Here is a 23501-nt window from a genome sequence, read left to right as displayed (position 1 = left end):
CGTGAGAAGCAAGAGCATCCCATGTGCTCCAAGTATCCCAGTGCTGTGCAGCTGGGGTGCCCAGATTAGTGGCTGGCACCCCAAACCTAGACTCACTGGTGCCACACGCATCACCCACAGATGAGTAGCCTCGGGATTTCACTGTCAATGGGAGCAGCTGAAGAGGGGTGAGGCCAGTCAATGAGAATGCACACCCACACAGCTGTGGTCCTCTCCCTGCCCAGGAACAGCCAGTCTCTAACTCACCTCCTAGTTTCCCAAGCCCTGCAGAATGACAGATGCAAAGCTAGAGGGGTGGAATTTCCTGGCAGATACTATTCATTGCTGGTTTGCATGCCACTTCAATTCAGTGTATTAAGCATTTACCACATGCATGGCTCTGGCTAGAAAACGTTCACAAGCACAGAGATTGGTTATTTTACCACTTCTTTTTCTCATTAAGGCAGAGCCTAGTTATGCAAACACTTTGAGAATCAGCATTTAGGCATAAGAAGGTAGCTATGGGACGTGAAAGAGCTGAGAGTAGCTGAGTCAGCAGTTGAAGGACTCCAGTCTTTCTTTACCAAGGAGATGGATTTGAATTAAGCATTGAGTAATAGGTGGAAACTCCAACCAGGCAGGGAAACTACGACGCTTGCGCACAATCCAAAAGCAGAATACAAAACCATTCCCAGAAGAGTCAGGTCTGTGTGCTTATAGATGTACATTTATGGACTGGCAGAAGCCTGAAAGTATAGACAGAGGTTACATAAGTTTATGAGATTTGTGTTTATAAACATACAGTCATGCACTTCTTAACACTGGGGTTGCTGTCTGAGAAGTGTGTCATGAAGAGAGACGGAGGTTACATACATTTATGAGATGTGTGTATTTATAAACACAGTCATGCACTTCTTAACATGGGGTACTGTCTGAGAAGTGTGTCATGAAGAGATTTCATCACTGTTTGAGCATCATAGAGTTCCACAAACCTAGATGGCAAAGATCAGTCCCTTTGACACAGACACTATAAACACAAGATGTATGAAGCAGCTGCCAGCATTACAGGGCACATTGTTTTATAATAAAAGCTTTTGTAGAGATAATTACACTCTAAAATGGTGATTAAAGGAATGGAATAGTGAGTACCTACACCAATAAAACTCCCTTATCATTATGGAGTATTCTGTAGTATACACTATAGTGTGTGTGGTACTTCTGTGTAACTGTCAGCAGAATGGTTTTATCAGCAGTGGCAACTGCAGATATGTGAAAAAATGTTCTGCTCTGTGATGCTGTAATGGCCATATCTCCGTGTGACATGAGCTATCCAGCTGCAATGTAACATTATGAGACTCATGTCATATTTATCCTCTATCTTTGGCCAAAGCATGGTTAGGTAGCAAATGTACATGTATGAATCATTTTCCATTTGAACATTGATATCATGGTATTTTTTTAGGAAATTAAAAAAAAAACAGCATAAACAATGTGCCAGGTCTGGATTAATCTAACGATTACAGTGACTGTGGTTTGAATAACTTTTAGAAAGTGTTCTATTAAATCCTACACGAAACAGCTTTAGCTAGATCAGAACACCAACATTCACCATCTCTTAAGCTTTTCTTCTTTTGCAGTACTGGGAACAGAACTCAAAATCACACACATGTTAGGCAAGAATTCCACCATAGAACTATGTCCTCAGCCCTTAAATTCTCCTTTTTATTTTATTTTTGAAGTCATAATTTAATTATAACATTTCTCCTTTCTTCCCTTCAAACCCTCCCATTTACACCCTCCTCATCCTCTTTCAAATCCATGCCCTTTTCTTTCACTAATTGTAATTGCATGCATATATGTATGTGTATATATGTATATAGTTCTTTGTGTAGGATCCAGGCCTACTGGGCTTTTCTCCAACCAGTCTGGCAAGTTCATTGGTGTCACCCTCATTCAGCTCACATTTGTCCAGCCATGTTGGTGAGATTTTATGAGAGTAGCTTCTGATGTTACTAGGAGACACAACTTCACAGCAAACTCCCTGATCCCCTGGTTCTTACAATCTCTCCACCCACCCCCTCTTCCCTGAGCCTGAGGTATGGGGATGCTTTGCAGATGGATCCATTGGGACTATAGCCCTTAAATTCTTAAAGTCACAATAGCCTACGGAAGCTTAAATCAGTACAAAATTGCTGAAGAGCATAACATTGTTAGTATCTCTGACGCAGCAATTCTAAATCCAAAAATTTATCCCAAAAGCCTAATTAGAAGATTACACAAAATATTTTTGCAAGAACTTTTTAAAGTACATTGTAATTAAAATGGAATGATATCGCTTTCCCTCTTCCCTTTCCTCCCTTCATCCCTTTCCAGGCATTCTCTTTGAACCCCTTCCATGCCCCAACACCCTCAAATTGACAGCCTCTTTTTCTTTAATTTCTATTGCTATAAATATGTGTGTATGTGTATGTTTGTGTAAATATGTAACTATGAACAAATGTAAAAAACAACTTGCGGCTGGGCGGTGGTGGTGCACACCTTTAATCCCAACACTCAGGAGGCAGAGCCAGGTGGATCTCTGTGAGTTCGAGGCCAGCCTGGTCTACAGAGTGAGATCCAGGAAAGGCGCAAAGCTACACAGAGAAACCCTGTCTCAAAAAACAAACAAAAAACAAATTTGCAGAGTTCATTTTGATATATATATATATATATATATATATATATATATATATATAGAGAGAGAGAGAGAGAGAGAGAGAGAGTCTATGGGCTGACTACTTTGTATTGGATAACCAATAAGGGGCTTATCCCTGGGAGAGGCTTATTCTCCTTCTCCCAGTAGTCATTAGCTGCATACAGTTTTTTTTCTAGGGTTGGGACCTGTAAAATTTCCCCCTTCCATGTTAAAATATCTATTGATATTGCCATTATTCCAGTCTTGTTTATGCAACCATTTCTGTGGGTTTCACAGCAGACTTCCTGGTATTCTGGCCCTTACAGCCTTTCCACCCACTCTTCAGCAATGCTCCCTGAGCATAGATGCAGCAACTGTACTAGAGATGTAGCCACTGGGGGTGAGCGCCCCATGACCCATTGTGACTTTCTGTGGTAGTCTCCATTTGCTGTAGAGAGAAGCTTCTTTGAGAGGAGCAGTAGCTGTACTTCTCTATAGGTATAGGAATAAGATTTAGAGCTGGGTGGTAGTAGTGCACACCTTTAATCCCAGCACTCAGGAGACAGAGGCCAGGGGACCTCTACGTTTGAGGCAAGCCTGGCCTACAAAGTGAGTACCAGGACAAGCAGGACTTTCACACGAAGAAACCCTGTCTCTAAAAATAAAACAAAAACAAAACAAAAAAAAAGAATAAGCTTTAGAATGTAGTAAGGAATTATGCTGGTCTAGCAAAGGGGTAATAATAGATTCTTTTCTAGGATCCATGACCTCACTATCCTTAGGAACTTGGCTGGATTTTTACTACCAGGCATGATTTCCTTCCTGTTGAATTGTGGGAGTCTGCCAGAGTCCAGCTCTGACCTGTTCCCACCTATCAAAGGGTTCTTGGGTGGAGGAGAGAGGAATGAGGAAATATTGGTAGAAAGACAGAAGGAGAAAGAGATGATAAGAAGGAGAAGAAAGACAGAGACACAAGGTAGCTTCAGGAGGGCCCTGGGTCAATACCCAACAGCCCAGATCTTTATTCAAAAGGGCTTTTTATAATATGCCAAGGGGAGAGGCAAAAGACCTCCCCTTTGTAAGATCAAAGCACACTGTACAAACAAGTGTAAACCCTTCTAAACACCTGGTAAACATGACTGTGACCAAATCATCTCTTTATGCAACCCTGCTGGGTAAAGCAAACTCAGATTCTCTGGCTCTGAGTAAGGTCTCACTAGGAAGCCTCTGTGGGGTACCATAGCACCCCCTTATTAATAATATAAATGTCAAGTGAGGGTTCAGAGTTTAACTCTACGCAGTTCTGATTCAGCTTTCCACTAAGAGCTTGCAAGTAGCTTGAAGAATCATAGCAATACTCTTGCTCCTTATGGCTGCTATACCTATTAGTAAAGGAGTAGAGGATGATAAAGACAGAATGGCCTTTTTAAATGGGTCTTAGATGACTACAGCAGTCTTAGCTGTACCAAGCCCTTTTTTTTAAATTAATAAACTCCTGATGCAACTGCATCAAATAAATCAGTAAACTTCTGATGCAACTGCATCACATCTAAAGACTGCTTAGCATCACCATTGACATTAACAGGTTGACATCATAATTTTAGTATAAATATTACTATACATAATTACAATTCTTACAATTTACATCCAAAAGCAAACTCTTAATAGAACTATTTACACTTCATAAACTTTAGCAAACATACAAAAGCAATTTCTTAATAAAACTATTTATATTTTCTACTAACAAACATATGGTACATTAACACAAGTTAACATTAATCCACTCAAGGGACAGGAAAATGTTTTTTTTTTAATTAGACTTAGAATTTTAACTCTCCCTTTTCTTTATAATTTTTTAAGCTGTACCTTGAGCCTGCATAAAAAACACAAATTTCTCCATTTCTATACAAAACAGTTCCATTTTTTACACGAAACAGTCCATGAATCACCACAGTTAATAAAGCATATATGCATATACAAAACAGTTTGTAAGTCACTCAATGGATAGAGTCTATATATGTAGGTGAAATCAAAACTTTCCCATTGCAATTGAATCACTCCTGTCCATCCTATTTCTTAAGTCTGAAAAGTTCAAAAACTCAGTTCTGATATTAGTCTTAATGTTCCACTGAATGCTTTCTAATACCATTCTTAAAGTTCCAAAGAAATCTACAACCAAAGTTTTATTTATTGCATTTCCCCTGAATGCAACAACTCAGTTCAAACAAGTGTCTCTGAAACCTCATTCTCAGTTACAGCAGCATTTTATGGCAGTCTTCCCCTAGGAACTCTGCCCCAGGGAAAAGCTGCTAGGTGGCTGGGGCAGCACAAACCAGAAAGCCCTCTCTTAAAGGAGCCACACACTTGTTCCCTGCCAGCAAACAGAAACAGTGTGGCTTTGGCTGCTGACTCCTTCTCATTTGTTTTTTTTTTTTTCACATTCCCAGTCTGACTGTGCCTCCTGTCACTGGCCTGTCTGCCCTGGACCTCTGTGTCCTGAGGCTCTGAGGGCTCTCTCACAACTTGCACTGCACAGCTCAAGTTGCTGCTCCACTACTATGAGCTGTAGCTGTCAATCAGCACCTTGGGTTTGGGAGGAAACCCAGCCATGGCCAGTTGCAGCCTCTGTACTCCTGCTCTGTTATCTGCTCCACCAGTGGTCTTGCATCCTCTGTGCACTGCTGGACATGCACAGCTGAATGCCACCCTCAGGGCAGCCACACCCTATTACTGGGAGCCCAGGATGGCCTGAGATCCAGCATATCTCACCTGGGAGTTCTTTCAGCCAGCAGTTTCCCCTCGGTCCACAGCACTAGCACTACCTCCACCGTGGTTCTACCCTCAGGGGATGTTTCCCCATCTCTACAGGGACCTCAGTGTCCCCAAAACACACTCCAACTCAGAGGTTCCTGCTCCCTGGCCCTCCTGTGTGCCCCCTGGGCATCCCTCTCTGGAGGCTCTGTGTCTCATGCAGCCACCAAGGCATGCTGTGCAATTGTCCGCCAGCTGCCTGCTTGGCTATCTGTCCATGCTTTCCCGGGGCATCCCTTGCTAGGCTCTGGCCACCAAGCACTCTGGCTGTGGGTGACAGACCTGCTCTGGCCACTGGGGTCCGAAGTCTCTGCTGTGCTCTCACCACTGCCCCTGTTGGCCATTAGTCTCTCCTGCAGGGTCTCTCTTGGCTTGTCAAGGTCCAGCATAGCCTCTGGGCATGTCAGTCTGGGTCTCACAAGCACCGGAGAGCCTCCCAGTAGAAAGCATGCAGAACCCTGCATGCTCTGGCTCTCTGCACCTCTTTCTGTGATGCTATGAAGCCCCACAGGTCTCAGCTGCCCATACCTGGCTAGGGCAGCTGCTGCTCTCACTGCTGCTGCAGTTTCTACTGCTTACGTGGGGGGTTCTGAAGCCATTCTCGGACTGCGAAGTCTGCAGTGGCTGCTCAGTCCCAGATACTGCTTTCTGCACCCCAGGCGTGGTGCTGCGAAAAATCTACTCTACCCTGTGTTTCTATTAAACCTTCACAATATCCCTGTACCTAAAGCCTGTATTTCTCAAACCTTCACCAAAATTTTATTACGACTTTAAACCTAACTTAGTAAATAGAGAGAAAGAGAGAAAGAGAGAGAGAGAGAAAACAGAAACAGAGACAGAGAGAGATACTTGCTGCAGCCTAACTTGAAGTATTCTGCTTTGTATTTACAATTTTACCCCTAAAGAAAAGAATTTCACAGCCCCCAGTTACTTAATTCTGGGCATGCCCCCTTAACCTGTGATGTTCCTTCTCTTTTATCCTCTGTACCCAAGTTCAACATCTGGGTGCCATATGTGGGAGTCTCTGGGAATCCAGCTCTGACCTGCTCCCACCTGTCAAAGGGTTCCTGGGTGGAGGAGAGAGGAATGCAGAAATATTAGTTAGAAAGATAGAAGGGGATGATAAGAAAGGAAGAGACACAGAATAGCTTCTGGAGGGCCCTGGGTCAATACCCAACAGCCCAGAGCTTTATTCCAAAGGGATTTTTATAATATGTCAAGGGGTGGGGCAAAAGACCTCCCCCTTGCAAGATCAAAGCACACCATACAGACAAGTGTAGACCCTTCCAAACACCTGGTAAACAAGTCCATGGTCAAATCTTCCCATTACGCAGCCCCACTGGGTAAAGCAAGGCCGGGTTCTCTGACCCTGAGTAAGGTCTCACTGGGAAGCCTCTGTGGGCCTCCACACTGAATGAGCCTTAAGTCCAATTAGATAACTGTTAGTTACCACCAACATGTGAGTGCCGTTTATTACACCTTTATGGCTGGGCTATCTTGCCAATGTTGGCCATTGTTTGGCTCCCAGTTGTTGCATCTGGGTATTACTATTATTTGCTTCCCTTTCTTGGCAGCTTGTGTAGCCTTTTGTAGCACTATAGAAGCTACAATGCAAGAGGTAGGCCCTCAGTTTGGAGAGGCGAATAACACCGTTTGCTTGATAAGACCTCAAGTAGTCATATTATTTGATATTTACCCAAAACTGTATGCAATACACACACACACACACACACACACACACACACACACACACACACGCTCATACGCACATGCTACATATATATGGAAGTTATGCCACATTGACTGACAATGTTTACCACAAGAACCATGGACAAAATCCCTTACCAGGCAGAAGAAGCATCCTTGCCTGTGGTTGGTCAGGTAAGTCAGTGACTCTCCCAAAACAATATATCCTATTGATGAATGCCCATGGTTGCATCTCAGAGGTTGAAGGTAAGCACCTACTGCTGAAGACACTTAGGACTCAGGTGATACAAGAATCTTCTTTATCAGCTCCTGTTTTCATTTGTTTTGTCTTGAGACAAGATCTCATTACCTAGCTGGGGCTGGCATCATTATTACTATGTAGCCCAAGCTGATCTTGAACCCCAATCCTTCTCTCAGCCTCTCATGTGCTGGGATTACAAGTACAAGCCTCTGTACCCAACTTTATATATTGGTCTTGTCTTTGTGTAGGGAGGGAAGAGGCAAAGATAATGAAGTAAATATGAAAATGTTCTCTACAAGGATCTTCTCAGAAACATCTAGAAGTTTTAGTAATCTATCAGTATTGAATAACTTTTGGAATATTTTCCCATATTATGATAGCTACCTTTCTAAGGAAGACCCTCACTGTCACCTCTGCTAACATGTATGGGTATTGAAGAAGCATCTCCCAAGCATAGTTAACTGTCCAGCAGTGGACCTCACTTTCAGGAAGGGCTGCTGTGAAATGCTGCTCTCAGTCTGGGCCACCATTTGAATTGGAAAAATGTAGAGACTAGAGTATGGAATAAGATCACTACAGAAGGAATAAATAAAAAAAGAGTGTGAAGAAAATGTAACACAGAATCAGGTTGGGCTCCTCATTTCTTAGTTTATAGTTCAAAGTTTCCCTTGGATTCCTCAGGACCTCTAGCATTCTGTCAGCATACTACATTTTTGTTTAACTTTCCTTGAATTTTTCTTTGTCACAGTAAGCTCAAGGTAATACATTAATATTTTCATGGATTCAGAAAAAGACTGTTATGTTGCATTTGTAACCAAATGAGCCATTTAAATTCTAACATCAGGGATCTGTGGCTCACTACATGAATTCAATCCTGTGATTGTAACTAGACTATGTCTGGTTCATTTCCACAATGTAGTGTTCACAGTGAAACCTGAAGAAACAAATCTGAATTATTCAAGTGCCACTGATGTCATAGTTCTTCCGGGAACTTTGTGATTCTTGTCAGGGTCTGTATCCCAGCCAGTATCAATTGTTTTATTGGTAAAATTGCAATATGGTACACAAGTGTAGAGAAGAAAATAAGCAATGTTTGTTAGTTATTTCGGCTCTGTGCTCTTACCCTGCAAGGAAATGTCACGAAACACGACAGAATCCACTAATAAGAGTTTTATTGAGATAAAAGGGACAGAGAGTGCTCAGGCCTGTGGAAGAGACACGTGTGTGGAGAAGAAGGAAGGAGCCGGGAATACAGCGCCGGCTAATAAAGGCTGGGCGTGCACAGGTTGACGTAACTACTCTACACATGTGCATAGATCACATGGCGCTTATGTAAACATGCAAAGTCACGGATCCTGGTCACTCGAGACACCTTGACCCGGAAATGGCTATCGACCTGGAACTGGCTAGGCGGAAGTGTCCAGGTCCGCAGGGCATATGCAAACACGCCCAACGGCGTGTTGTGAACCTTTCAATATTTGTATACAAAAAGGTCTTATATATAAGAAACTGTCTGAATGTAGTTTACATATTCCAATTATGATTAGGAACCATGTTCTACAAAGCGAACCTGTCAAAGGAAGAAGGAGACGGAAGTGATGCAAGGTAGGAACCACACGCACCAGGGCACACTCATGACTTCTGGGAACTGGAAATGGATTTCCCCGGGCAGGCTTTCCAGAACACCGGATGCCATGCCAGCAGGACTGAACTCAGACTTTCTGACGTCACAAACTATAAAAAACAACAAATGTACGTTCTTTTCAGCCACCGAGTTTGTGACAATTAGTTATAAAACTCATAGAAATATAGGGTGCTTCCTCCTCGCCCCCAAAGCACACATCCCCCTTCAGCACTCCAAACGGGCCCTTGGTAAATATCTTCTGGGAATGAGTCAGACGTGCCTGGCTGGTGCTGTTTACTCAGACTGTCCTGTCAGGTGCCGAAACTGTTATCTGAGCATCAGCACCTCCTGCAGAGCGACTGCAGAATGAACTGAAGAGTGGTCACTTCCTTCTCAAAACTGTGGCTGAGATGAGGAAGAGCGGAAGGTGATAGTCTTGGCTTGAAGGTATTTAGATGCTCAGCTCTTGATAAAGTGGTGCAGAATCCATCACTTGTCCCCACTTTCTCATGTGTCTCTTCACTGGACTCTCCGGGGTTGAAAGTTTTATGACATTTTTCTTCATCTGCAAACAGAAAACATAGACGATATAATGAACAAGCATTTTAATGACATTTGAAAAGGCAAAATAATTTGGCATATAAGTCTTCCGTGATCTGTGTATACTTCATGCCACAGTATACCCTTCTGTGTTTTCCTTTTACTCGTGTTCTATTGTTCCGCTCTGTTAAGGCATCCCCCAACCACAATGGCCTCATTCTAATTTTCTGGCTTCTACATGCACTCGAAGTACACTGAGCTACAGACGTGAAACCAGGTTCCACGTTTGAGAGGGAACATGTCGTTTTATCTTTCTGGTCCTGGATTGCCTCACTCAGCATAAATTTTTCCAGTTCCATCTTCTTACTTGAAAAAAAACTCAGTTTCATTTTTTTCTTTACAGCTAAATAAACCCATTCACAATAGTAACTAAAAATAAGTAAAATACTTAGGAATGAAACCTAACCAAGGAAACAAAATCCCTTTACAATAAAAACTTTAAAGCACTAAAGTAAGAAATTGAAGAAGACACCAGAAAATGGAAAGACTTCCATGCTCATAAATTAGAAAAATAAATATTATGAGAATTCCTACTAAACAAATCTATAGATTCAATACAATCTCACTCAAAATTACATGATTATTCTTCAGGAAAGGATTAAAATTAATAGAAAAATATAAAATACCAAGCATAACCAAAGAAATTTTGAAAATATTCTTTTCAAAAATATATGTATGTAATCATACTTGATTTCAAGTTATGCTACCCAGCTAAAATAATAAGAACAGCACGTATTGGCACAAAAACAGACATGTTGATCAATTGAATAGACTATAGGACCCATATATAAATTCATGCAACTACAGTCACCTAATTTTTGACAAGTGTGCCAAATATACATTGAAGAATGGGCAGCATTTTCAAAAAATGGTGCTGGGAAATCTGGATATCACCACACAGGAAAAATGAACTAGATCCTTGTCTCTGATATTGCATGGAACTCAACTCTAAATGAGTCAAGACCCTCAGCATAAGACCTGATAGTCTGCAACATATAGGAAAGTAGGCAGTGTGCTTCTACATGCAGACATGTGTAGAGACTTCTGAAATGCACTCCAGCAACACGGGAAATAAGCCCAGTAATGGACAAATGGAATCTCATAGAATCAATACACAGCAAAGAGACTTGTCAATCAGGCGAAGAAACCGCCCTCAGAATAGGTGAAAACTTGTTGCCATTTATGCATCTGACAGAAGATTAGTGGCTACAATATCCAAGCAACTGAAAAAAACTAAACACTAAGGGAAAAAACCCCAAATAGAAAATGGGCTATAGAACTAAGCAAAGGGTTCACAAAAGATGAAAAACAAATGAAAAAAAAAAACACTTTAAAAACAGCTCACCATCCTTAGCAATCAGGGAAATACTGATTAAAACTACTTAATTACTTTTCTATTGCTGTGGCAAAACGCCATGACATGGGCAACTTATGAAACAGAGCATTCAATTGGGCTTATGGTTCCAGAGGGTTAGAGTCCATAACGGCAGAGTGAAGGTGTGGCAGCAGAAACAAACTACAAGCAGGAGGCAAAGAGGCACACTGGGAATGGAACTCAGTCTTTGAAACCTCAAAGCATGTCCCCCATGACACCTCTTTTCCAACAAAAACACACCTCCTAATCCTTCCCAAACAGTTCCATCAACTAGGAGCCTAGTATTCAAGCATATGAGCCTGAAGGGGCCATTTCCATCCAAATTGTTATTCTACTTTAAGATTCCAGCTCACCACAGTCAGAGTGACTTTTATTAAGAATGCTAGTGAGAAAGAAGGAAGAGGAGGAAAAGAAAAAGGAGAAAGAAAGGAAGAAATATATTGTTGTCAGTTTGAGGGCAGGGGAATGAATGCTTGTACACTTTAGAAATCAGTCCAAGGGTCTCTCATAAAATTACCATATCACCCAGCTATATCCTTCTAGGTATGTACCCGAAGAACTTATATCATATTAGAGAGATACCTGTTCATGCATTTATGTTCATTCATAATAGCTAGAAAATTAAAGCAGACTGGGTGTCCATTAAATAATGAATGGGTAACGAAAATGTGGTACATGTATACTCAAAGAACTTCTTGATCAGAGGAAGCCCATGTTGACATGGCTTATGTGCATTTTGTTTCACCTTGTACCTCTGCCATAACAATTACAGTGATAGGAATTTGAATTTCCACAGGCCCAGGCACTTTTCCTTCAGGAAATGGTTGGTAATCATCTCTCCTGAATTAAAGGCAAGCACGGAGAGTTATCTTGTCCCAGATGTCACTATCAAATCTCAGAGGAAGCAGTAGGGTGAAAATATGGCACTCCATAGTTGAAGAGAGCATGTCAGCAGAACCTCTCAAACCTCATTATTATTTCGTTGTTTTTAGATGAGCTCTGTCATGCCCAGCTAGCTATCTGTGGGCTTTGATTTTGGTGTTCTGAAATAAACAAAAACATGCTTTAATTGCTGTTCTTTCTGCTTATGACTCTTCATTTTTATAATGAGTTTCTGCAGTACAGCTGGCTGGAGTTTCAGCCAGTGTCACTTTGGCTCCAGTATCTGTGTCAATGAAGGTCCAGAAAAGCAGACAGCTCTTTGGCGTTTCTAATGATTGATTTGGGGGACGTTTCTATGAAGATTTGAAACAGCCAATCCTAGGAGAGTTTCTAGATTGGTAAGTGACCACTATTGCTAGAGGGAACTAAAATGAGGTGGGCAACACTATCACGACTACTTAGTGAGCATCACCACACATGTGTGCTTTGTGAAAACTGCCCTGTGAAGGTGAAGGATACACTTCCTCAAATGGCACCTATGCAGCAGGAAATAACTCTGTAAAGTTGTTTAGACAACATATTCTACTGCCTATTACTCTCATATACTACAAGTGCATAAATGAATAAAGGTTAACAAATTAAAGAACAAAATGAATACAAGAAACTTTTTCCATGTATGTGTTATTACACAGTAAAAATATATTTATTAACGTACTGTACATATATCACACACATATACCCTCAAACTAGCTACAGAAAAGTCCCACTATATCTACCACAACCTCAATTACTACCTATATATTTGCAAAATATAGAATTTTGAAATGTTCTTTAGTCTTTAAAGTTATGAAAATTGTATTCACATGTGGTGCAAGCTTTTGATTTTGTTGTGGACGTATTCCACATTGACAGTGGTTTGATTGGGGGCATTGGCTTCAAAAGAGGATTAATGTATGTTCTTTTCAGGGAATTTTTTAGGGATTAGGTGAAACTGGATTTCCTTTAATGGATATGAATATTATTGAAATATATGTTACTTTGAATACTTTATTAAAATTACTCTGTAGCAACCTCGTCTGTAAGTGAATGAACATTTTATAACATATTGCTTCTTGACATGAACGGTTTTGTGTAAAGCCTCGGCCTGTAGAACTGTCCATTTCCGTTTCAGCACATCGCACTGGTTGACATTTAAAGCTTCAGTAAGCTAATGTGGGAAGCCTGACTCCAGCTGCTCCGGCGCCTTCCAGCAGACTTTCCTCAGGAACAGGAACGAAGCCCACTGACCTGACTACCACCACCAAAAGATATGAGCTCATTAAGCTCATGCTGAACTAATAAACCAAATCACTAATCCCCTCAACTATTCAGCTTCCCAAACGTCTTCTGCTCATAATTGCTTAGCTTTGATGGAAGGTCATCCAGAGTTACTTTTCCCAGGATGATGTCAATGAAGGCTGGCGTAAATTAAAGCAGCCTCAGATAGTATTCAGATTCCCACCCATTGAAATTGGATGAATTTTAACAGAATTTTCCCCTCATGTTTACTGAACCAAACTATTAAGGATGATCTTATTGCCTCCAAAATTCTCCTTTCTTCATATCCACATATTCCTGGTTGTTTTTTTTTTTAGTTTTTCAAGACAGGGTTTCTCTGTGTAGCTTTGTGCCTTTCCTGGAACTCACTCTGTAGACCAGGCTGGCCTCGAACTCATAAAGATCCACCTGCCTTTGCCTCCCAAGTGCTGGGATTAAAGGTGTGTGCCACCACCACCCGGCTTCCTTTTTCTTATTTTGTGAATTTTGTTTTATTTCCTGTGTTCTTGAAATTTGTCTTTAGACACATAACTCCCTTTTAGATTCTTAAGTTTGATTCTTTCAGGTTTTGCTGACTCAACACTTTCCTCAAAAAGCTATCTGGAATCTTTAGCATAACCAGTCCGGAAATGATACATAAGAAAAATAACAATTACATCTTCTAAGTTCTAATGTACTCTTTACATTCCTGTCTTATAAAGATGAAAGGCCATGTTAATGATATGCGTGAACATCACAAAGATGAATAGATCTACAAATTCATCTGCAGATGTAGACAGACTCTTCTGTTCTGAAGACAATCATTTCTTAACAGCATTTGCTGGGTTTTCACTGTTCTTCCATGTATTTGAACCATCTTTCCTGCCAGAAAATTCTTCTTGTGTGTAACTCTTAGGATGTGATCATGCTGTTTATCAGAAAGAATGTCCTAGTGAAAACTCAGCTGAAAGGGAGAAAAGGTCGCCATCTACTTTCCAAAGACTCCCATCTTCACAAATGCACTCCTCAGTCCTTGTCCCAGCAAAGTACTCAGGCCCCAGAACTGCTTTTCCCTCCCGGTAATCTAGGTGGAATGGTGGGGGAAGGGACAGAAGCTACAATTAAAAATGAATCATTATTTCTAGTGGTAGTCTGTGCTGGGTCTAAGTAGATTCTACTTTTCTCTGTAACTCAGTGGCTAGGCAGATGTCACCCACACCTCCACCATTTAACTATAAAACTATAGTTTATGGCCCACTGAGTTATAAATCCCCAATACCCCAAATCACTTTGATATCCACTGTCCTATGCAGAGGTCATACATGCCAAAGGCAAATATGGAATGAGCTGCTAACCTAACATCTTAAAAGGTGCCTTTAATTACTGCTTCTCCATTCTCATATTTGAAGTCCAAAGTTACATTTTCTGAGTTTTTTTCTCAGGGTTTCTAGTGCGGTGAACAAACACTATGACCACAGCAACTCTTACAAAGGAAAACTTTTAATTGAGGCAGTAGATTACAGTTTCAGAGGCTTAATCTGTTATCATCATGGCAGGAAACATGGCAGCTGGAAGTATGATGACATGCAGGTAGATGCAGCGCTGGAGAATTCTACATCTTGAGCTTTGGCAACAGGAAGTGGTCCAGGACAGTGGGAATGGCTTGAGCATACAGGAGACCTCAAAGCCTGCCTCCACAGTGACACACTTCCTCCAACAAAACCACACCTACTCCACACCTCCTAATAGTGCACGCCTTTGATGGCCATTTTTTTTTTCAAACCACCATATCCCACTCCCTGGCCCACAAAGGCTTGTAGTCGTATCATAATGCAAAAATGCATTCAGTCCTACTTCAAAAGTCCCCATAGTCTATCACAGTCTCAAACTTATTACAAATTCTAAAGCTCGAAGTTTCTTCTGAGATTCATGAAATCTCTTAACTGTAATCCCCTGTAAAATCAAAATTAAAAAAAAAAAAACAGATCACATACTTCCAACATGTAATGGTACATGATATACATTACTATTCCAAAACATAGGGAAGGAAGCATGATGAGAAAATGCTGGACCCAAGCAAGACCAAAAGCCAGCTGGGCAAACTCCAAACTCTGCATCTCCATGCCTGACGTCAAAGTACTTCTCAGATCTCCAACTCCTTTCGGCTTTGTTGACTGCAACATATTTCTTTCTCCTGGGATTGTCCCATTCCCTTGTGGCAGCCCTCCTTGCCAGATATCCCATGGCTCTGGTCTCTCCAACATCTTGGATTCTCCACTGCAATCCAGGCTTCTCCTTCACAGCTTCACACAATGGCCTCTGCCTCTGGAGTGCTGGGGTTAAAGGTGTGCCCCACCATACCTGCCTGGCTCTAAGGTTTTCTTTAGTTCCTTTTCACAAGTGGGAAACCTAGCTGGGTGGGATCTAGCCCTAAGGTCACCACTCCCTTACTCCATTTCTTAATCTGTGTATCTCCTTGAACACTGGACTCAGCTCCCTTCTACTCCCTAGTGCTCCTTTCCTCCTCCAATTTTGCGTTTTATAATTTACCCTGCTCAGCTTGCTCCTTTTCATTATAAATCTTCATTAGAGTTACCACTAATAACCACATGACAGAGTCTATATGAGGCTGTTTTGAGATTTCTTCTCCCAATGGAATTAATCCAAAGCTCTCACTTTAGCCTCAGGCAGATTCTTCAGACAAAGGCAAAAGGCAGCCTTGTTCTTCACCAAAATATCACCAGAAAGATCTCTAGGCAACATACTAAAATTCTGCTCCTCTGAAACCTCTTGAGCCAGTCCCCCACAGTTCAAATAATTCTCAGGACCATTATCTTCCATCTTCCTACTAGTATGGCCCATTAAGAAGTGCTTAAAGCATCCCACTGCTTTCATAACCCAAAGTACCAAAGTCCAAATTTCTGGAAGAAAAAAAAAAAACAAAAAAAAAACATGGTCAAGTCTATCACAGCAATACCCCAGTCTCTGGTGGCAACTTCTGTCTTAGTTGGGGTTTCTATTGCTGTAAAGAGACACTATGACCATGGCAACTCTTATAAAGGAAAAACGTTTAATTGGGGTTTACATTTTTCAGTGGTTTAGTTCATTATCATCATGGTACGACATGGTGACGTGTGAGCAGACACAGTGCTGGAGAAGTAGCCAAGGGTCCTAACATCTTGACTTTCAGGCAACAGGAAGTGGTCTGTGTCACTGCACCTGGCTTGAGCATGTATGAGACTTCACCAACAAGGCCATACCTATTACAACAAAGCTACTGTTAATCCCACCAGCCGAGAATAAGACCACTACCACAATTTGAAGCCAAAACTGAAGCAAGCTTTAATTAAATATTGTCTGGGTGGATGGGCTCTGGCCAGGTCCATCTCTCGGTTTCCAGTAAATGGCCCTGAATCAGGGTTTACAGAGGCTCAATTATTTCCCATGAGGTCCAATCAGGGGCGAGCATACATCCTAAAGAACCTCCAGCCTACATCCAATCAGGGGCAAGCATACCTCCTGACTGTTTCCACCCTGTGAACCTCCCGCCCACATGTGATGAAGCACATCCAGGCAAATGGGTCAAACTAACTTATTTTTAGGGGAGTGAAGAACACATGGCTTGTTATCTCCCGTAAACAATAGGCTCCAGCATTTCAGGAACTGTCTGTCCTTGGGCAAGGGGCTTGCAGATCAGAGGCCTTTTTGTTTCACGGATCTCTAAGGCATAGTAATAAAACTTAAAATTTAACTTTGGCTCGCACTCCACACCTCCTAATAGTATCACTTCCTTTGGGGGCCATTTTCTTTCAAACCACCACACTGGGTTTTTTTTTTTTTTTTTTTTTTATTTCCTCCCCAAAGTAGTAAAAGATGAATTAAACTCACAAGCAAATTGGTATTTTAAAAAACTGGCAAAGATATGATTTTCAAATGTAATTATAATTAAGACTACTTAGGAGGATACAGGTCTATCTCAGTAAAGCACATGTCATTCAATCATGAACACCTGATGCTGATCCACGAAACTCACTTTTTAAAACCTGAGCATGGTGGCACGTGTTTATACCCCAGGGTTTGGGAGGTGAACACAGGATTCCCTGAGGCTTTCTGGATAGCCTCGTCTACTTAATGAGCTCCAAGTCAGTGAGAGGCCCTATCCTAAAAAAAAAAGGTGACCAGCTCTTGACATCTGAAGCTTCATCCAACTTCTAATAATATGTACACATGCATGAATGTATATGTTAGCAAACAGGCGCGCGCACACACACAAAACCAGCAAAATTTTTAAATTTTCTTTTGCTTTAATCTAGTTTATTTTTACTTTATGTGTATGGGTGTCTTGCTTAGAATGTATGTCTGTGCATTGCATCAAGTATGTGCAATGTCCTTAGAGACAAGAGAAGGATATCAAATCTCCTGGGACTGGAGTTACAATTAATGGTAAACAGCTGTGTAGGTGCTAGGAATCAAAACAGGTCCTTTGGAAGAGCTACCTATGCTCTTAACCACTGAGTCATCTCTCCAGCCCCCAAATTTTAATATTTAGAGCCAATTTGTGTTTAATTTGTGTTATAATATAATCAGTAAGCTGTACATCAAATACATGGCATTTTTCTTATACTAAAGCAATGGTCCTTCTTAAGGAAAGAGTGGTTTTGCAATCCAAAAGAAACTTGGCAATGTCTAAAGGTAGTTATGATTGTAAAGGAATACCTTTAGTAGGTTGAAGACAAGAGCCCAGGAGTGTGACCAACCGTCTTCCCATGCACAGCACAGTTACCAGGAGCCCAGGAGTGTGACCAACCATCTGCCCATGCACAGCACAGTTACCAGGAGCACAGGAGTGTGACCAACCATCTTCCCATGCACAGTTACCAGGCACACAGGAGTGTGACCAACCATCTTCCCATGCACAGCACAGTTACCAGGAGCCCAGGAGTGTGACCAACCATCTGCCCATGCACAGCACAGTTACCAGGAGCACAGGAGTGTGACCAACCATCTTCCCATGCACAGTTACCAGGCACACAGGAGTGTGACCAACCATCTTCCCATGCACAGCACAGTTACCAGGAGCCCAGGAGTGTGACCAACCATCTGCCCATGCACAGCACAGTTACCAGGAGCACAGGAGTGTGACCAACCATCTTCCCATGCACAGTTACCAGGCACACAGGAGTGTGACCAACCATCTTCCCATGCACAGCACAGTTACCAGGAGCCCAGGAGTGTGACCAACCATCTTCCCATGCACAGCACAGTTACCAGGGACCTCGAACTCAAAGAGATCCTCCTGCCTCTGCCCCCCTGAGTGCTGAGATTAAAGGTGTGCACCACACCTGGCTGCTGGATTAATTCTTAAGGAAGAAAAAATAGTATGTAATATTATAATCTTTAGAGTAGATCAGAATGCTATGTCTCCATCCAGGGCTAGAGGCATTCCATTCTTTTGACTAGACGTTAAGGAATGGTAAAACTGTTTATCTTTCTAGTGTTACCAGGAAAGTTTGAGGTGGGGTCCAAAGGTCCAGTGGCCTTCAAGGCAACTGTAACACCATCATAAAGAATCACCTGACTCAGGGGCCAATAGTGACAAAGCTGACAAAGCCAGATATGGTTGGAACGCTGGGGTACAACATTGGAGTTGATCATTGGGAAATTAAAGAGAAATTAATGCAGTGAGTAAATGGGTTAAAAGGGATCTTTCACCTGTCTTTGAAGACCATAAAGGGAAAAATACATGGCAGGAGACATTGTTAGATCCTCGTTTATGGACGCCCAGTCAGAAGGTAGCAGCACCATAATGATAGTTTAGTACATAAGCTTTGTAGGCAGCATCCTATGTTCACAATCCATCCAGTTCTTCCACTTTCTAAATCTGGTAGTTTGCAGCTTCACCTCTGGCCTCTCAGTTCTTCAGCAGTAAAACAAAGGTGACGACAGCAGGCATCTCATTGCGAGGTCAAAATAACTCATCGTTGTGACAGCATGGGGCGTGCATAAAGCATGGTATGGGGTTTTGCCATTTGTTGATATTGTTTGGTTATTGTTGTTTGATTCTTTTGAGACAAGGTCTCACTGTCCAACTCTAGCTAGCCTAGAACTTACTATACAGACCAGACTGGCCTACAACTCACAGAGATATGTCTGCCTCGGCCTCAGCCTCAGCCAAGTGCTGACATTATAGGTGTGTGCCTTAGTTTTGTAAATATTGTTCTTATCACACTTGTCATTTCTCATAGATAAGAATACTGACATTTAGAGAAGCATAGAAAATAGAGCAGGGATCATATGTGAGCTGGACTAGATGCTGTCAGATCCCAGGTTGAGACACCTCTGCACAGTTCAGCATCAGAAACTTTCCTAAAGGCAAAGGAGTTGCCAGGGTGTCTCCTGAAAGCTCCACCACGGCAAATTATTTAGCCTGTAAAGTTGTTTAAACAGTTTTATAGATGAGGGTAATTGAGGCCTACCCACTCGACAGACTTGTCCACAGTTAAGTAATTTCATTCTGAGTCAGTCCACATCCAAAGGAAGGTTGATGATTCAAAATGTAGGAGATTCCATTTTAAAAGATAAAGACATATTCCTCACTACCAAGAACAGATAGAAATAAGGTATCAAGTCTTCTAGAAGAGCTAGTCAATTGTGCTCCCACAATTTCGGTGAGGGGATTTGCTGAGTCACCTAGACTCGTCTTGCATCTTAGATGATGAAGCTGTTTTTTAGTATATTTAGCGAAGCCTTGGGAGTGCATGTTACATCCCCCCAGGGGTTCCCAGGCCTTAGTCACTGGTCCATTAGTGACTGGAGTTTGACAGAATACAAACAACAGGAAAAGAGAAGATTAATCTTTAGAGGACTGTCTATTCTATGCTGATTTTCCTGTGTGGAAAATCAGATGACTTGCAACTAATTGTTTGTGTGCGAAAGCTCTTGGCAGCGTGGCCAACAAAAGCAATGGACAGTGTGTCTGCTCCAAGCAAACACGTCAGCTCATGCGTGCAGCAGATCCTTATGATCAGAACGCTGGTCATGTGAGATGATTGCTTTTTAGCTCCACTTCAGCAGGCTTTTCCTGTGAACATAATGTCTGGCCTGCTGAGCGCAAGGCTGCCAAGGCGGAGCCACAGGTGGCCATGACTTGGCAAGTGATAAAACAGCAGCTCCCTGAACACAGCAAGAGAGGGACAGGATTTTCTGTCTGGGTTTCGATGCCTACAGACAGCACAAAGAGTTTCTCCTTGGAAACCTAAACTTCTCAATTAAACATAAAGCCCAAAACATAGCCCTGAATTACTGAATCCATATTCAACAGTTAGAAACTTAGACAAAAAAAGTAAAATAAAAATAAAAAGACTTAGGAACTTTTACTCAAGTAACTGAAATTTTAGGCTATACAATGACATTTCTGCTAAATAACAAATGACTGACTGTCTTCTTGTACTTTTTTGCTCATTCCTTCTTTTATCACTAGGGACCAGCAAATATTTTTATTCTCTAACTTTCAAGAAATGTCATGCAGAATGCATGCACAGAGAATTCTTCAAGTGCTGGTAAAACTTCACTTTCTGTGTCTCTCAGTCACAATATACAGCTACCAGGAGGAGGCTCACCAGAAGCCATTGACGTAACAGTACCAATCTTTCTACTCATTCCACCAACAGTGTGTTCTTCACATCATTTTTATCCATCAGTCTGCTTCGGTCCAAACTCTTGATGTCCTCATGGTGTAAATTCCAAATTTACTTCAGCTGCTGCTTTCACATTTCCCCTGCATAATGCACTGTATGTTATCCCATAACACTGTGTATCTCACCCATAAACAGCTCAAATGAGTATGTATGCATATACATTTGTATATATATATATATATGGTACAAATATGTGTGTTATCCCATAACACTGTGTATCTCACCCATAAACAGCTCAAATGAATATGTATGCATAGGTATATATATATATATATATATATATATATATATATATATATATATATATGGTACAAATATGTGCATATACATCTATATATAATGTCAAGCATCTGAGCGCACCCTTGCTCCTGTAGCTGAGTACCTGTTTGCTAAACCTGTTCCTTGGGGATTATAAATTCCAGCTTCCAAGATGCAGCACCAGAGAACCAAGGTCAACACCAAGAAAGCTGTGGGTTCTGCCTCGTTAGGAGCTAGCTAGATGGAACAAGTTCAGCCCTCCATTTTAGAATAGTCCCTAAAACAGAAATAAAAATGTAGAGCTGTTATCCAGAGTCATCAGATTTGTTGAGGTCATGAACATCATGGCATCTTTTAAAGACATGCAACTGGTGCTTTTGAGTTGTTTGTTTTCAATCTTTAAAATAAGTTTTACTTTATTTATGTGAGTGCTTTGCTTGCATGTATGTATATGCCTACCACGTACATGCCTGGCGCCCCCAGAGGTCAAGAAAAGGCACTGGATTCCTTGGAACTGAAGTTATAATTGTGAGCAGCCATGTGGGTGCTTGAAATTGATAGAATAGCCAGTGTTCTTAACCTCTGAGCCATTTCTCAAGGCCTAAAATTGGTATTTTTGTATCATAAGAAAGAATCTCCAATTCATAAAATTAAGTGATTTCATTGTTTAAAGGACACTTAGTATAAACTAGTCAAATGTATACTTCAATTTAAAACTCTGTTCTTATTCTTTAGCCAATGAGCTATAAATTTTTACTTGAATACATTTCATGATGGGAGGGAGTCCTTGGTCTCTGAAAGCAACACACTCTAATCTTGAATAACCTTTAACCTTTAATAACCTTAATAACCTTTAACCATATAGTATTAAAAACAATGTGCCATCTCTGACATGGATTACAAACTGACAACTTACCATATGTATATCAGGAAAAATCTATGTACATGCTTCCTTGATTGTTATTGGCAAATGGTAGTCTATTTAATTATGTTCAAGTCTCCAACTGAAAAGAAAAACTACTAAAAATCATACCATATTTCTGATATTTTAACTCCTAAATTCTGAGACAATCCAGAGTTTACCTGCAAATAATCTCTGCATTCAAGAAATCTAAATTTAACTTTAGAATAGTTAAAAGGTAAAACAAAAAGAAGTCCTAAGGAATAAAGACCAAAATGAATTTTTGTGTAATTGTAACTATCAGAGGTGATACGCATATGGAAAAGAGCTGGGGTATGAATTATCAGGAAAATTTAGATTAAACTACAATTGTCTATCAAGACACATAGAACAGAACTTTAGATAACAGAACCATTGATAATACACAGCAATGCTGAACATGCGGGGCATCTGAAAACCTCACTCACAGCTGGTCAGAATGGAAATCCATATCATTTTGTGGTGTGTATTTAAACCAAAAATACCATTGTCAAACAAGCCTAACACCAAAAATGATGGGGGTTTTCTCCACCAGACGAAATGCATAAAAATGTATGCAGAAGCTTTATTTATAATTATATTAATTGAATTCAGACTCAAATGCCTATCTTATATAAAATAAATTGTGAGATATTTGTGATGCACAGTAATGAAAGGATTAATGTACCTCTACAGACAGCTAAGTCACAGACCTCATACTCAAGGGTACACAGCAAAGCCATAAACCTCATACTCAGGGGCAAAGAAGTCTCAGAACAAAAAATAATACATTATTGCATGGCTTGTATTCTTAAATTTTGCTACTCTACAAAGAATCATCCAAGCATCTCAGACTTACGATACTCTCCATTTTTTTAATTTTTCCTTCTTAAATTTAATTCTAGGTAAAATATGCTTAGCCTTCTTCTTGTGTCCAATCCTTCCCTTTGGATCTTTCTTTGTGCATTTCCTGGGCTAAGTCCTCAGCTTAATTTTTTTGTTTGTTTGTTTTTGTTTTTGTTTTTTTGAGACAAGGTTTCTCTGTGTAACCCTGTCTGTTTTGGAACTTGCTTTCTAGCCCAAGCTGCCCTCAGACACGGAGATCTGCCTGCCTCTGCCTCCTGAGTGCTTGGATTTAAGGTATGTGCCACCATGCCTGGACTGTCAGATTAAAATTTTAATACGGCTTTTTTTGTGTGTGGTGCTGGCGACTGAATCCAGGGCCTGATATATGCTAAGCAAGCGGTAGATCACTGGGTTACATCCCACCATTTATAAATGTATTTAAGGGAAGTTCAAGTGTAACTTACAGTGACTAGGGTGATAACAATGGTTGCCTTTGGATAAGCATAATGGTGCCTTCTAAGGTGGGTGCTAGGGAGAGTTGATGTTAATATCAATACACAGTTGTTAATCTGTATAGTGGTTATACAATGTC

This window comes from Peromyscus maniculatus, chromosome 14 (assembly GCF_049852395.1).
Source record: "Peromyscus maniculatus bairdii isolate BWxNUB_F1_BW_parent chromosome 14, HU_Pman_BW_mat_3.1, whole genome shotgun sequence".
Classification (NCBI taxonomy): Eukaryota; Metazoa; Chordata; class Mammalia; order Rodentia; family Cricetidae; genus Peromyscus; species Peromyscus maniculatus.
Note: the sequence above shows the minus strand (reverse complement) of the source record.